The sequence below is a fragment of the Alligator mississippiensis genome, chromosome 2, assembly GCF_030867095.1.
Source record: "Alligator mississippiensis isolate rAllMis1 chromosome 2, rAllMis1, whole genome shotgun sequence".
NCBI lineage: Eukaryota > Metazoa > Chordata > Crocodylia > Alligatoridae > Alligator > Alligator mississippiensis.
In genome coordinates, this window is record NC_081825.1 from 94,302,824 (window position 1) to 94,316,403 (window position 13,580).

Sequence of the window (13,580 nt, forward strand, 5' to 3'; positions counted from 1 at the left end):
GATCCATCTTTTATTCACTACATGGAATGTTTGCAGTCATCGGGTCACGGAGGAGCCTCAGGATGTTTATGTACTTTAGGGACATCCAAATCTGATGAGTACTTTTCACAGGGCCTTAGTAAGGTCAATGAAGGCCATATGCAGGTCCTGATGCTGTTCTCCACACTTTCCTTGGACCTGGCAAATGACAAAGCTTATGTCAACTGCCCTACAGGATTGCCTGAAACCACTCTGAGATTCCAGTGAGACATCCTCAGCAAGAGGTAGAAGATGGTTCTGGACAATGTGGGTGAGGATTTTTCCTGCTGTGGAAAGGAGGGTGATACTTTGATAGTTCCCAAGCACAGACTTATCTCCTTCTTTGAATATAGGAACAATGTTGACATTCCTCAGGTCCCCAGGAATCTCTTTATTATTTCAAATTAAAAAAATAAATTAGGGTAGTCTCAGCCTCACTATCAGTCTTGTAGATTTCAGCAGGTATGCCATCCAGTCCAGTAGCCATGTTGTTCTCAGTTTCCTTGATGGCACACCAGACTTTTTCTAGGATAGGAGGATTGGTGAGGAATCCACTTTCAGGGTGTTGGGGAATGGATGCGATGGTGGTATCTGCCATAGTTGATTCACAACTCAGGAATCCCTCAAAGTGCTCTTTCCATCTAGCTCTGATAGATCCATTGTCTTCGAGGTGTATGTGTGTGATTCAATTAGTTTGTACCAGCATGCACTAAGAATTGCACTAAGAATTCTTCCAGATTTCTCTGAAACTAGAGTGTACTTGCATAAGTAATAAGATCCCCAAGTCACTAAGGACACCTATACACATGCCCAATGCTTTCTCTGACACGTTCTAATTAGAATGCAATTGGAGCAGATTTGATTAATTGAGTCTGCTAGAGCGTGTTAATTAGCATGCTCCAACAGTCTTGGCATCATGTGTATTCAGCATCCCCATGCTTCAAAATAGTAGTGGTGTTGCTTTAACTAAAGCTTGCCAAAAAAAACACACCCCCCTACATCTACCCCTGACTGCAGGCAAACAGGGCCAATTTGTGGGCAGATAGAAGGGTTATGATTGCTTCTCAGGGACATACTGCACGTTTAAATTAAATTAAAGCTTGTTAGAAACCTGCTACAAAAATGGGCTGCATTTTTCAAGCAACAACTGTGTAACTGTTTGGTCATTTTTGTGGTTGGTTGGCCATGTTTATGGTACAAGCATTACTTTGCCTGAGTAGCCTGTTTAAATTTACAGTGCAGTTAACCAGTTTAAGTACCATATCCTACTCCCTTCCTGGGGCTAGTAAAGAACTCAGGCAAACAAGTTTTAGTTAAAGTGCCCCTGCTGCCATTTTGAAATGTGAGACACTGAATACATGAGACACTGAGGGCGCTTTAATTAAAGCCACTCCCAAGAGTCACTCTAATTAAAGCACCCCCACTGCCAACCAAGAGCACATGTAAAGATGCCCTAAGAGAGAAATGAAATGACTCTCCATTGGAACCTTTCCTGGACAAAGTGGAAACCTTAAATAAAACCTGTTAAAAATCAGTCACATTAACTTCTCATTAGATTTTAGCAGCCTGGACATAGGAGGACATTATTTTTTCCTGCTTCTTCTTCTGAATCTTCTTCCAGAAGCAGAAAAGTAACAGTAACATTTGCATCATCAATGGATGGGGAATATGCAAAGCCATCTATTCGTCGATGGGATGAATATTGCATATCAGGAGAAAAGTTATATGTAATTTTTCCTGATGTTATGAAGTGCACTCAAGCCCCAAGGAAAACAATTATTGATACTTTCTGCTGAATTTTTATCACTTGCCTTAAAGGCTTTGCTTTAATGAAAAATTACAAATCATTTAAGATCAAAAGAAATGTATTACTATGATGATAGCAAAAATTCTCATTCTACATAATGTAATAATAAAAAAAGATAATTGGCCATTTGATAAAAGATTATAAACAACTGATGAAGAACAGTTAGGTAATTATAAATTACCCAAATACTTTTTATTACTACCAAGAGGAAGTGGAAATCAATATTATTATTATAATGAGAGGAAACTGGTTTGTGGCATTCCTCCCTCCCCGCTTTTCCTACCTAAAACATATAGCCCAGTCCCTATTCTACCTATTAGGCACCAGAGTAGACTTGGCCTCTTATATATAAACCTATTCCCTGAAAAAACAGTTAATGTAATATGTGGTTTCCCTCCCTTCCCTCTGCTTTTTGTGATAGCCTAAAGATGAAGATGTTCAGTATCTTAACTTTTTCAGGGACTTGAGCAGGGTGGAACTGAATCACACTCACTCTACTTAAGGAGAGGTATAGAATCTAACTCTATGGGCATTTTTACAGATCCTCTGTAAGGCACAGGGAGATGCTTTAATTAGCAAGTCACACTAATTAAAAATGCCTGAATGTGACATGTGACAGGGGAGGCTGCTGGAGCATGTTAATTTCTGTGCTCCAGCAGACTATTTCCAGTGCATTGGAGCCAGCAACCTGCATGTCTATAGGAGCCCTATGTGTTTGTGGGTGTGTCTACATGTTCATTAATGTGCCGTAATTACTGCAAATTAAGTTTAGTACTTGTATATCCAAGTACTAAATCAACATGCAGTAACTAGCCCTACTGTGCAGTAGCACCAATTCTTGATTTTTTAGTGATGTTAACTGTGCACTAGCCTAATACTACTGCACATTAGCATGGTTTCTGCCCTGCATGATAATACGCAGTGGAATTAAGCTACTGCGCAGTTAGCATCTTGTGTAGACACACACCCTGTATGTAAGAATTGATACATTTCATCTCTCTAGGAATATAGTAAACATTCCTTCTTTTTTTTAATGGAAAGAGGTAGTTAGCCTGATGACTTCAGAGTAACACAAAGGCTGGACTGGGTGGAACCCTAGAGACTAAACAATTCAGAAATTTTTTATTTTAAAAATCCTGTGCATTTTACACAAGATGAAAAAAGCAAGATGGTGCTTTTGTGATAAGAAAGACAATTAGCCTTCCTCAGTATTTTATACCTATGTAAAGCTTTTTTAAGTTATAAATAGAAAAACTAAACATTTATTTTGTAATTTGTGACCATTTATTAGTCTAAGGCAGTGATTCTAAACCAGATTGCTGTGGGATGCCACAATGTCAGCACTGTTAGGTGTGCAAACGTGATTCACAAGATAAACCCAGAGGCCAGATCCAGATGTGAAGGCACTTGTGGTTTGTAGCACCGCAAACCTCTTTGCAGCACCACAAACTGCATGCCCAACATGTTAAAACATGCCCTATACTGCAAATTTGCAGTGCAGGGACAAAATTTGCTTCCAGGAAATCCTGGTAGCAAAAAAAAAAATGCCATTAAAAGAAAATGGTGTGGCACACCACAGGAGTGTGCGCCAGCAGACATGAAGGCTCGGTCCTTCGGGGAGACGCTGACTGCTGGCCACAGCATCTCCCCTCCTTTAGGTCTGCCCCAGTTCCTCCAGCATGCCAGGAGCCAGGAAAAGCTGGGAAAGGGCAGTTTGTCCGAAGTGGGGTGTTTTACCCCACACCCCACACCAAAGTGCACATGCAGAGGCATGTACAACAGCAAGAAGTAGTGGTCCAAACTTTGCTGCTGCAAGTGCATTCCCCTGAATGTGGGGATGTGTCCAGAGAGATCAAATAGGATGCCATAGTGTTAAATATATTCTGACCTGTTGTGGGCTTTCTAAGTTCTTTTAAACAGAAAAAAACTGCTTTAATATTCTTCTGTAGTCAAAAAGCAAGAGAAGACTAAGAGCTGTATTTTCTGAGGTGTGCTTCAGGTCTGGGGAATGGTGCCTCAAGTCTAAAAAGGTTGCAAACCACTAGTCTAAGGACATAAAAGTCACCATTATTTCATTATTCCAATTACATTGAAGAAGGTGAGAAAAATGAATAACCTAGAAAAGGGAATGATCTAATCCAGCTCAGCTAAGAAATCTATAGCCAATAAAGAAAGCCACAAGCAGCTATATTATGAGGCAAAGAAAATAAAGTCTAACTAAATCAAAAAGAAGAGAGTTATTACAGAATCACTGTCCTAAGACTCTCTCACAGTACCATATTGTGAAAATTAAGTGACATTGTTACAACTTTCTGACTATACATAAGAATTCTACAATATATTTACTACTGCTATATACAACTCCTGTGTAACATGAAGGAAAAGCATGTGAAATGACAATGTACAGCAGTTACTTGTGGTTGCAAAAGATAAATGAACTCTTTTCCAATAGCTATTTACAAAGCAGCGAGTTGGGAACTAGTGGTTAAGAAAGATTTGTATTTTTCTTGAAGAGCATATATAAAAGTACTACTAATATACTAAATAGCTAAGGAAGGAGATAAGATTTTGAGCCAAATGAATATTAGTAGTAGCTCCAGTGATACAAAGATTCAATGTCCCAGCTGCCACCTTGCTTAACACACTGGGAATGAATTCATTGCTCATCAAAAAAAAAAAAAAAAAAAGAATGAAATGTTGCAGCTTAAGATGAAGCTGTGTGGGTTAGGGCTGTACGAAATCATATCCTCTGCAGATCAGCACAGAGAGGACATGTACCACATATTCACCAGGGGGTTATGTTAATATTATTGTGTTGGTTTCTAGGTTTCACTGTCATGTTTTGTGGGTAGTCTAAAACAGAATGCACAGTACAAATACAGCTACTTGGAGTTATGGGGCACTTGTACCCATGATAAAAACTGGCCGTTTTTGCAGTTTAATTGCATCACACTGTATATGTGCAGGGTTTGGGGGGTTTTTTTACAATTTAAATGAGTTTGCTAGCTGGCAAACTAAACCACATCCACATGTAGTTTAGTTTTCAAGGTAGCTATGTGTAACGTTGCAGCCTTTGTCAGCTCACTCCCCTGTTGTGGGAGGGGCGGGCTGAAGGCAGAAGCAGTGAGGGGCCCAATCCTTTTTTTTTTCCTTCATGGAGCCTGCCCACATCTCCTGTGGCTGAGGGGCGAGCTGCCAGTGTGCCAAGCAGCCCCTGAGCTGCAGGGGGCCCCAAGACCTTCCCTCCATGGCCATGGTGCCTACTGGGGCCACCTGGATGGGCTGCTACCAGGTGGGTGCTGCCTCAGCTCAGGTTCAGGGAACAGTTGGATTGGGCTGGGTGCTGCCTGTGAACTAAAGCAGCACCCCCTTGCTAACTGCCTGCCCAGGTGGCCCCGGGGGGTGTCACTGCTGAGAAGGGAAGCTCCAGGGGCCCCACAGCTCAGGGCCCATTGGCAGCTTGCTCCCCAGCCATGGGAGAGGCAGGCAGGCTCCACAGAAAGAAAAAAAAAAAAAGAAAGAAAGAAAGAAAGAAAGAAAGAAAGAAAGAAAGAAAGAAAGAAAGAAAGAAGAAGGATCAGGCGGTTGCTGATTGCCACTGACCACCGTTGGCATCTGCGCATGGTTGCTGACTGCTGGTCGACTCGCCACCCCCTGCCCTGCTGCCAGCACCGCTGTGCTGGCCCTCACTCAGCTGGCCCTCATCGACATCAGTGTAGCCACCTGTGGGTGGTCCCCGCTCACCACCACCATGCCTCCACCTGCGGGCAGTTACCGTGCCCCTCTAGCCTCAGGAGGAGAAACGCATTCACGCTTCCACCTCCTACTCTTATAAGCAGACCTCTTGGGTTCAGCTGCCCTGTAAATGATCGGTCTCCACGGGCTCAGCTGTGGATCCCATATTGCCCCAGGAACTGGAGTTACATCCTTAGGGTCTGCCTGTTCTGGCCTCTCAGCAACTCACCATAAAGCCACAGTCCTCATGTTTTTACTTTCAAACTGCTTGTCATAGCAGGGTCCCTTGTTACAAATTAATACATAGATAATATTTTTAAATGCATGTCTAATAATAAACGATCCATGATCCCATGCCTGCTTCATTTCACCAAAGTTGTATACTATTTTCAAGGAAGTATTTTTTTTTTAAATGTTGGAAGTTACCTTAGTATATAGATTGCACATGGACAGGGACGTTCTTGTCTTTCTTGCCAGATTTCCACAAATCCAAGACAACTTCAAATTTAAAGAAGACCCCCGCCCCCCCCCATAATTAGATTCTATACATGTAAAATGTATAGATGTGTTCTATATGTGGCAAATTATAATCTAATGATTGAAGAGTCATCTTAAATGTGCCCCTCTTTCCACTGCTGCGGGTCAAGCAGAAGCAAGGGGCAGGCAGTGGGGGAGTCAAGTGGCCCAACTCTTGCCCCTTGTTCCCTACTGCCTTTCACCCCATGGTACTTACCTCTCTGCTGCCAGCCCCACAATTTGTTCCCCTCCTGCCTACCCCCGCCATGTGCCTGCACCTCCTCATACCTGCACTCCCTGGTATTTGCCCCACCATTTACCCCCTGCCATCACCTGCCTTCTGGTACCTGCCCCCTCCACTGGGCACCCTTGTTGCTTGCTTCCCCCCACTGCTGCTTACCATCCATCCCTAGTCCAGCTCTGGCCCCACTGGCCCAGGGCATGGATCACATGGTTACTCCTGCCCTTGCCTGGCCATACAGCAGCAATTGCATCAGTGGTGGTCCTCATCTCAGCTCTGGAGCAACCATGTGTTCTTTGCCCTGAGCCATAGTGAGGCAGGAGCCAGAGGCACAACAGGGGGTAAGCAGTCATGGAGGTGGAGGGTGCAGGCAGGAGGGAGCAGAGGCTGCATGGAGCAGCAGCTGCAGCTTCAACACTGACCCTGAGCTCAGGTTGGGGCCAGAGTTGGAGTTGTAGCAGCTGCTTCTCCCCCTTTTTCCTCCCACCCGCACACACACTTGTACTCAAATGCAAGATGAGAGGCTTCTCTCTCCCCCTCCCCGCATGTTAAATGGGGGGAACCTTATTGGGTTCAAGTAAATAAGGTATTTTTTCCTCCTTTTGTCAAGATGATATTTGGCAGAGAAGCTTGCTTCCCTCATTCCCCCCCCCCCCCTTCTCTCTCCCCTATCCCCCATTTCAGGCTGTGTATATTGTTTCTCAGGAGCCTTATGAAAGGCAGTTGAAAGGAAGTAAAGAAAAATCAATATTTAACTCACATAAACTTGTAAGAGAAACTTGTCACAGTGACAAATATTTGTTTGTTGTAGAGATTTAATTAAGTTTCTTGTCTGGTTCAAGGAAGCTGTAAACTAGATACAGAACTACCAGGCTGGTAATGCACCAGAGCTTGCTTTATGCTTATGAATAATCATATTTCAAAGGAAATTATTTGAAATCACTTATAAAGATCATACATCCAAGAATCAATTACAGCGATAGACTTAGATTGAGTTCTGTGAATTGTAATATCACAGAAGTCTTAGATAGCATCTGTTATTTAAGACATCTAGAAAACTGAATAAAACTTCCATATTTTTCTTATTATAATGTCATTCCAATTGCCATACATTTTAGCCTATGACAGCATTTTAATTATCAAGCCAGCTTTTCACTGAAGAGAGACTAATTCAGCTATTAAGGCATGCGTTGAGATGAAAAAAGGCTACCTCAGTCTGGAAGCAAATGATAAACAACTTTGTTCAGATGACTTATTTATGTGTGTGTAAGGAATAGATTCTTACTGATTTGGGTTTTTTATTGTACTTCTTAAACATAAATATAGAAGATGTTTCATTCATAATTGCATCGCATTTAAAACAGTCAAGTTGAGCTGCTTACGATTAAAAGTCACAGGATTTGACTCCAACTTTTATAAGCAACTGCAGTGCAGAAAATGTAGGAACTCTGAACCTTATTTATTCATACAGTGGAACTTCAGCCTCTCTGGTTGCTCCATGAATAACTGTTCTCATACTGAACTAAATTAGATATGCTACAAACCAGCTGACAACAACTAACCTGTATATCATAGAAATGACACTGACTTTACAAAGTACATAAAATCATATCAGTTAGATGCATGCGCCACAAGTAACTGAGTTCCAGGAAGTTCCCACTGATTTTGATTTACAGTTTAACAAGGAGAACACAAATAGCCCTGGATGTGAGAAAAGCTGGTTTCACTCCTCAGTTTATGGCCATTTGTAATGCCCCCAATTTATTCAGTGCTCCAGGGAGACACTGAATTTTCTTCTGTTTGATAAATTGTATCTTGTCATCCATAGATGAAACAGCCATGTCAGACTGAATGCACTTAATTTTGGAAGTTAAGCTGCCCTGGGCTACTACACAGATGGGGTTACAGCTTGGAATCCCATGTGCCATATACACAAGCCAAGGAGTTCTGGCCAAATACCTGGGATGGAATTTTACTTCACTTTGTGTGTCTAATTGGCAGTTTTCTAGCCACATACCTGGGCATTTTTGGCCCTGTCTCCATGCTGACTCTGTGGTAGGTAAGTGTTTACACAGACTGAGCATGCTCAGTAGGGTTATGCATTGGCCAAGTACGTACAAAACCTGAACTTAAGTCCAGGAAAAAGCACAGGGGAAAGAGGTGGACCACCCCTTCCATGCTTTAGCCCCAGTAGTTGACTGGTGAGACCAGATACCAAAGAAGCAGAAAACCTGGGTTCTAGGCTGTAGCCATCCAGAGGGTGTTCAAACATTAGGGCTGTGTAAAATTTCATCCAGTGTTTCATCCTGAAGCTGTTTCAATGTGTTTCGAGCTTGAAATCGAAATGAAACAAAAGCCTTCAAAACAGCTTCAAAATGAAACAAGGGCACGTGAAACCGGGAGCGCAGGCAAGCCCCTGATCTGCCTGCCAGATGACAGGAGGCTAGTGCTGTCAGCTGGGACTGGTACTGGGCGCAGCCCATGCAGGGAAAATCAGTGCTGCTGCTGGCCCCAGCCAGCAGCACCAGCCTCCTGTCATCCAGCAGGCAGATTGGGGGCTCAGCTGCACCCCCAGGAGGGCTGCAGGGACTATGCCAGTTGGCTCCCAGGAGTGCAGGCCCCCAATCTGCCTGCTGGATCACAGGAGGCTGGTGCTGCCAGCTGGGGCCAGTGGCAGCACCTATCTTCCCAGCACTAAGTGCAGAACTGCCTATAGGCAAAATGTCAAAACAGCTTTGATGAAATGAAACGGAACAGTGCTTTCAAAATGAAACTCAAAATGAAACACTGTTCCGTCGAAACAGAAGTTGAAGTGGAACGGTGCTGTTTCACACAGCCCCATCAAACATGTAGCTTTCTAACTTCCCAGGTCTTTCTGTCCCCAAAAGTGGGCCTGAACAGGTGTCATTTTAGCCCCAAGGGGAAAGTTAGGTCAGTCTCAAGGACTTCTCTTAGGGTCCAATCTTGAGAAGTATGAGCTGACAGGCATCTATGCAACCTGCATTAGGAAATCAGCTAAGACTCAGCAGAGCACCTTCAGTGATATTTGTATATCCTCAAATTAAATATGTAAGAACACTTCATTTGAGGTGGTTCATATTTTATCTGTATTATTTCATTGTTTTTCACTAGTTATGTAGTAACCTGACTGACTAAAAATAGACGAAAGAGGATTTCATTTAATTTCTTATGTAAATCTAATACATTCTAAGCAGTGTCTAATTATGTAATGAATTACCCTTTTTCCTTCAGTCAATAATGCATACAGATTTGCAACATAGGGGAAAAAAGAAATCTGTTATTCACTAACGTATTTTATCTAAATATCATCAGGACCAAATTCTGCTCCTGTACATCCATATGACCTCATCATTTGGTTATTCCTTATTTCGATCATTATTTTTAATGTGTTAAGTGAGGGAGGTGGAGCCTGCTAACGTCTGAACTGATGCAAGGGGTTAAGTGTCCAAATAAGGAAATTGTAGTAAAATAGATGGGCACTGAAGTGTGATATCAATTGAAGGGTAGAAATCTGTCCCTCATTACATCCATGCAAATACAATAGGCAATGGTATGGTTTACTTTACACTATGAAATGTTTAAAAATTTACCCATAATCATGTTCATTGACACAGTGCCAAACAAGACTATTCCCTGATGCTCTTACTCATATTGAATAGTACTATATTCCACAATGGGCCATGTAACTAAATGAGACTAGCTGTGGAATAAGTTGCTACTCTACCTGAAAAAGGGCAATGGAATGTCAATCTTAGCAGCCTATAGGAAAAAAATATATTATTTCCTTTGTTGGCTGGCCGTAATTAATCCAGGCAAATGTGATCAGACATGGGAGTATCCTGGAATGTAGGTAGCCATGGGCTAAAATGAGGCTGCATTGCTGTTTACTTGGGAGCAGAATTCTGTCCTAATTTTCAATATCACTCACCAGTTTTCACATTTTCTCCAGAGTTTCCTATTTTAGTAACTACCCCTATTGTCTAAAATCACATGTTAGCAGTTCCTGAGAATCTGTGTCCCTGAAGTCCTGCCTAATAGGAAACATTAAAGCAATGACCAGGAAAAGGAAGAATCAGTTGTAGGGAACTGGCTACCTGCCTGTCCATGTCAAGTAAATAACACACACAATTCATCTTATATACTAGAAATCCCTACATGGGTCCTTCCAGAACCTCATTAATATGAACTTCATTATCTGTACATTTGATAATCCATGTAACAGTGGATGCTTCTCCACACATACAGCAATGATTTAACTGGAGACAGCTGTAGCAATAAAGAATTAATTGGTTTAAAGTAAAAACCCTACTTACACATTTACTTGAATGCAATCATAAATCAGTTTGATCAATAACATTATTTAATCAAATGTATTTTATGAATGTTAGCTTTTACTTTTGTTTGTTAGTAACTTAAAGTCAGATCCTCAGTTTAGGCATCTAGTACCCACTGAATTCAATGGCATTTTAATGAGACTTAGGCGCATCTACACGTACATTAACACACTTTAGTTAATGCACATTAAATCTAGTACCTCCGGGCATTTTTACACAAATAAGTGCCCTAGCACTGGGTGGTTTGAATAGCACCCAGCACTGTGATGCTTACAGTTGTATAAGCAGCAAAACGTGCGTCAGCACTGAGAAAGTGGCAGCAGTGCACTTTTGAATTAAAACACATAGAAGGTGCTTTAGTTCAAAAGTGCACCACTGCCATTTTCTGCAAGCTGACATGCATTTCACCGCATATAAAACAGCACATGGCACAGCAGAGTGCATGTCAGCTTGCATACAGAGCAGGCTAGATTAATTGAGCCTGTTCTGGAGCGGCGGATCCCCGGAATCAAAAAGTATGTGTATAAATGCCCTCTATTGTGAGGTACTAGGAAAAGAAGCATTAGCCTGCCTTAACATGTGTTAAACTAAAGAGCACAGGGTGCCTGTACATGAGCGTGTTGGAGCAGACTTGATTAATCAAGTCTGCTGGAGCATGGTAATTACCGCACTCCAGCAGCCTCCCACTTCTCATTTATCAGCATCCCAAAGCTTAAAAATGGCAGTAGGGGCACTTGAACTAAAGCTCATCAAATGAGCTTTAGTTCAAGCAATCCTGATGCCACTTTTAAGTGTGAGGATGCTGATACACAAAATGTTGCAACACTTTAATTAAAACATTCCCCCCACCACACACACACACCCCTGGAGTATGTGTAAAAACCCCCACAGTTTTTAAGTGGCACTTAATGCAAATTACCCTATTTTAATGCACATTAACTAAGTAGCACAGGTTTTATTAGTAATGCTTTAATGTGTATTAAAATAGGCTAATGTGCAGTAAAGCACATGTGTTGTTGAGCCCTAAATGCTTAAATACCCTTGTGGTTCTGGATCTCATATATTAGAGGAACAATGCTTTAATGAGAATGACAAGAGAACCAGTTCATTTTCATGCACCTCAAATGAAGTCAACATGGAACCACATAGGGGCAGGAGACTGTGCCAACAATTTAACACATAGAATAAGGGCTTATCACTCTACTTCTGTAATGGGGTAAACCAGATGGACCATTCTAACTGCACTGAGTCCCACTGAATTCAGAAGTCCTTCCTATATGAAGTTCACCCATGCAGACCTCCACTGGTGTCAATAGGGAATCAGTCCCTTCTGAGTACATAGGGAAATGACAAACTTTTGCAGAATGGGACTTATTTCAGAAAAGTCAGGCCTTTACACACGTCCCCCACCATTATGAAATTTCTCTTTTTCAAGAGAACTTTACACATGCAGTTCTGGTAGCAAGGACATGTATTCTTCATGTATTATCTGGCAGATTTCTGTGCAGCCTGGTACTACCTACGTACATAGGGCTGAGTCTCTCCATTCAATTTAACTTTTAACTTAAAAAAAAATCTTCTAGAAGATAGCAGGGTTCTGTGAAATGAGGCCCTTGGTTTTGTTGCATTCCAAACCACTATGGAAGTCTTTCCACATTGTACCAGCCCAAAAGAATTTGCAAACAGTTTTTTAAAGTCATCCTCACAAGTTGATATTACTGGAGTATCCAATCTATATTATAAGCAGAACAAATGACCAACGTAATATTTTCATGATGAACATGAGCCTGCAGTGCGATGCTGCGGCTAGTAAAGCGACCAAAATGCTGGCTTGCATCCATAGATGATTCTCAAGCAAATCCCGGGACGTCATTCTCCCCTTGTACTTGGCCTCAGTGAGGCCGCAGCTGGAGTACTACGTCCAGTTTTGGGCTCCGCAATTCAAAAAGGATGTGGAGAAGCTTGAGAGAGTCCAGAGAAGAGCCACGCGCATGATGAGAGGTCAGGGAAGCAGACCCTACGATGACAGGCTGAGAGCCCTGGGCTCTTTAGCCTGGAAAAGCGCAGGCTCAGGGGTGATCTGATGGCCACCTATAAGTTTATCAGGGGTGACCACCAGTATCTGGGGGAACGTTTGTTCACCAGAGCGCCTGAAGGGATGACGACTAGGTCGAATGGTCATAAACTACTACAAGACCATTTCAGGCTGGACATAAGGAAGAATTTCTTTACTGTCCAAGCCCCCAAGGTCTGGAACAGCTTGCCACCGGAGGTGGTTCAAGCGCCTACATTGAACACCTTCAAGAGCAAACTGGATGCTTATCTTGCTGGGATCCTATGACCCCAGCTGACTTCCTGCCCCTGGGGCAGGGGGCTGGACTCGATGATCTTCCGAGGTCCCTTCCAGCCCTAATGTCTATGAAATCTATGAAATCTCTCTAGACATGTTTCCAGTTTGTGTTTAGAGGGTTTACTCACCCAAAATTGTCCAATGACAGTATAAACTAACTCTATTTTCTAAATAATAACCAAATAAAAACAAATCAAGGGTGGGAGATATAGAAGCATTTAATTAAAGTAACAGAATTTCTCAGAGATTGAATTAAGGCTCTAAAGAACTGCTCCATATTCTTCCTTCTGTAATTCATTAATAGTGCTCTTGCAGCCATGGCCTGGGAAAGAATGCCAGAAACTTAAAATAAACTAACATCATATGAAGTAACAGATGAGAAAATAAACACTGTAAACACTAAGCAAAATTCTACAACATTAGAAAAGTCCCAGAAAACAATTTATTAAAAGAACTAAGCCCAAAAACTGAATAGCAAGAAAATCATAAAACAGTTTGCAAGACATTAAAAACTAGAACAGATGTTTTACTAAAATTATTACAAGCCTCCAGGGTTAG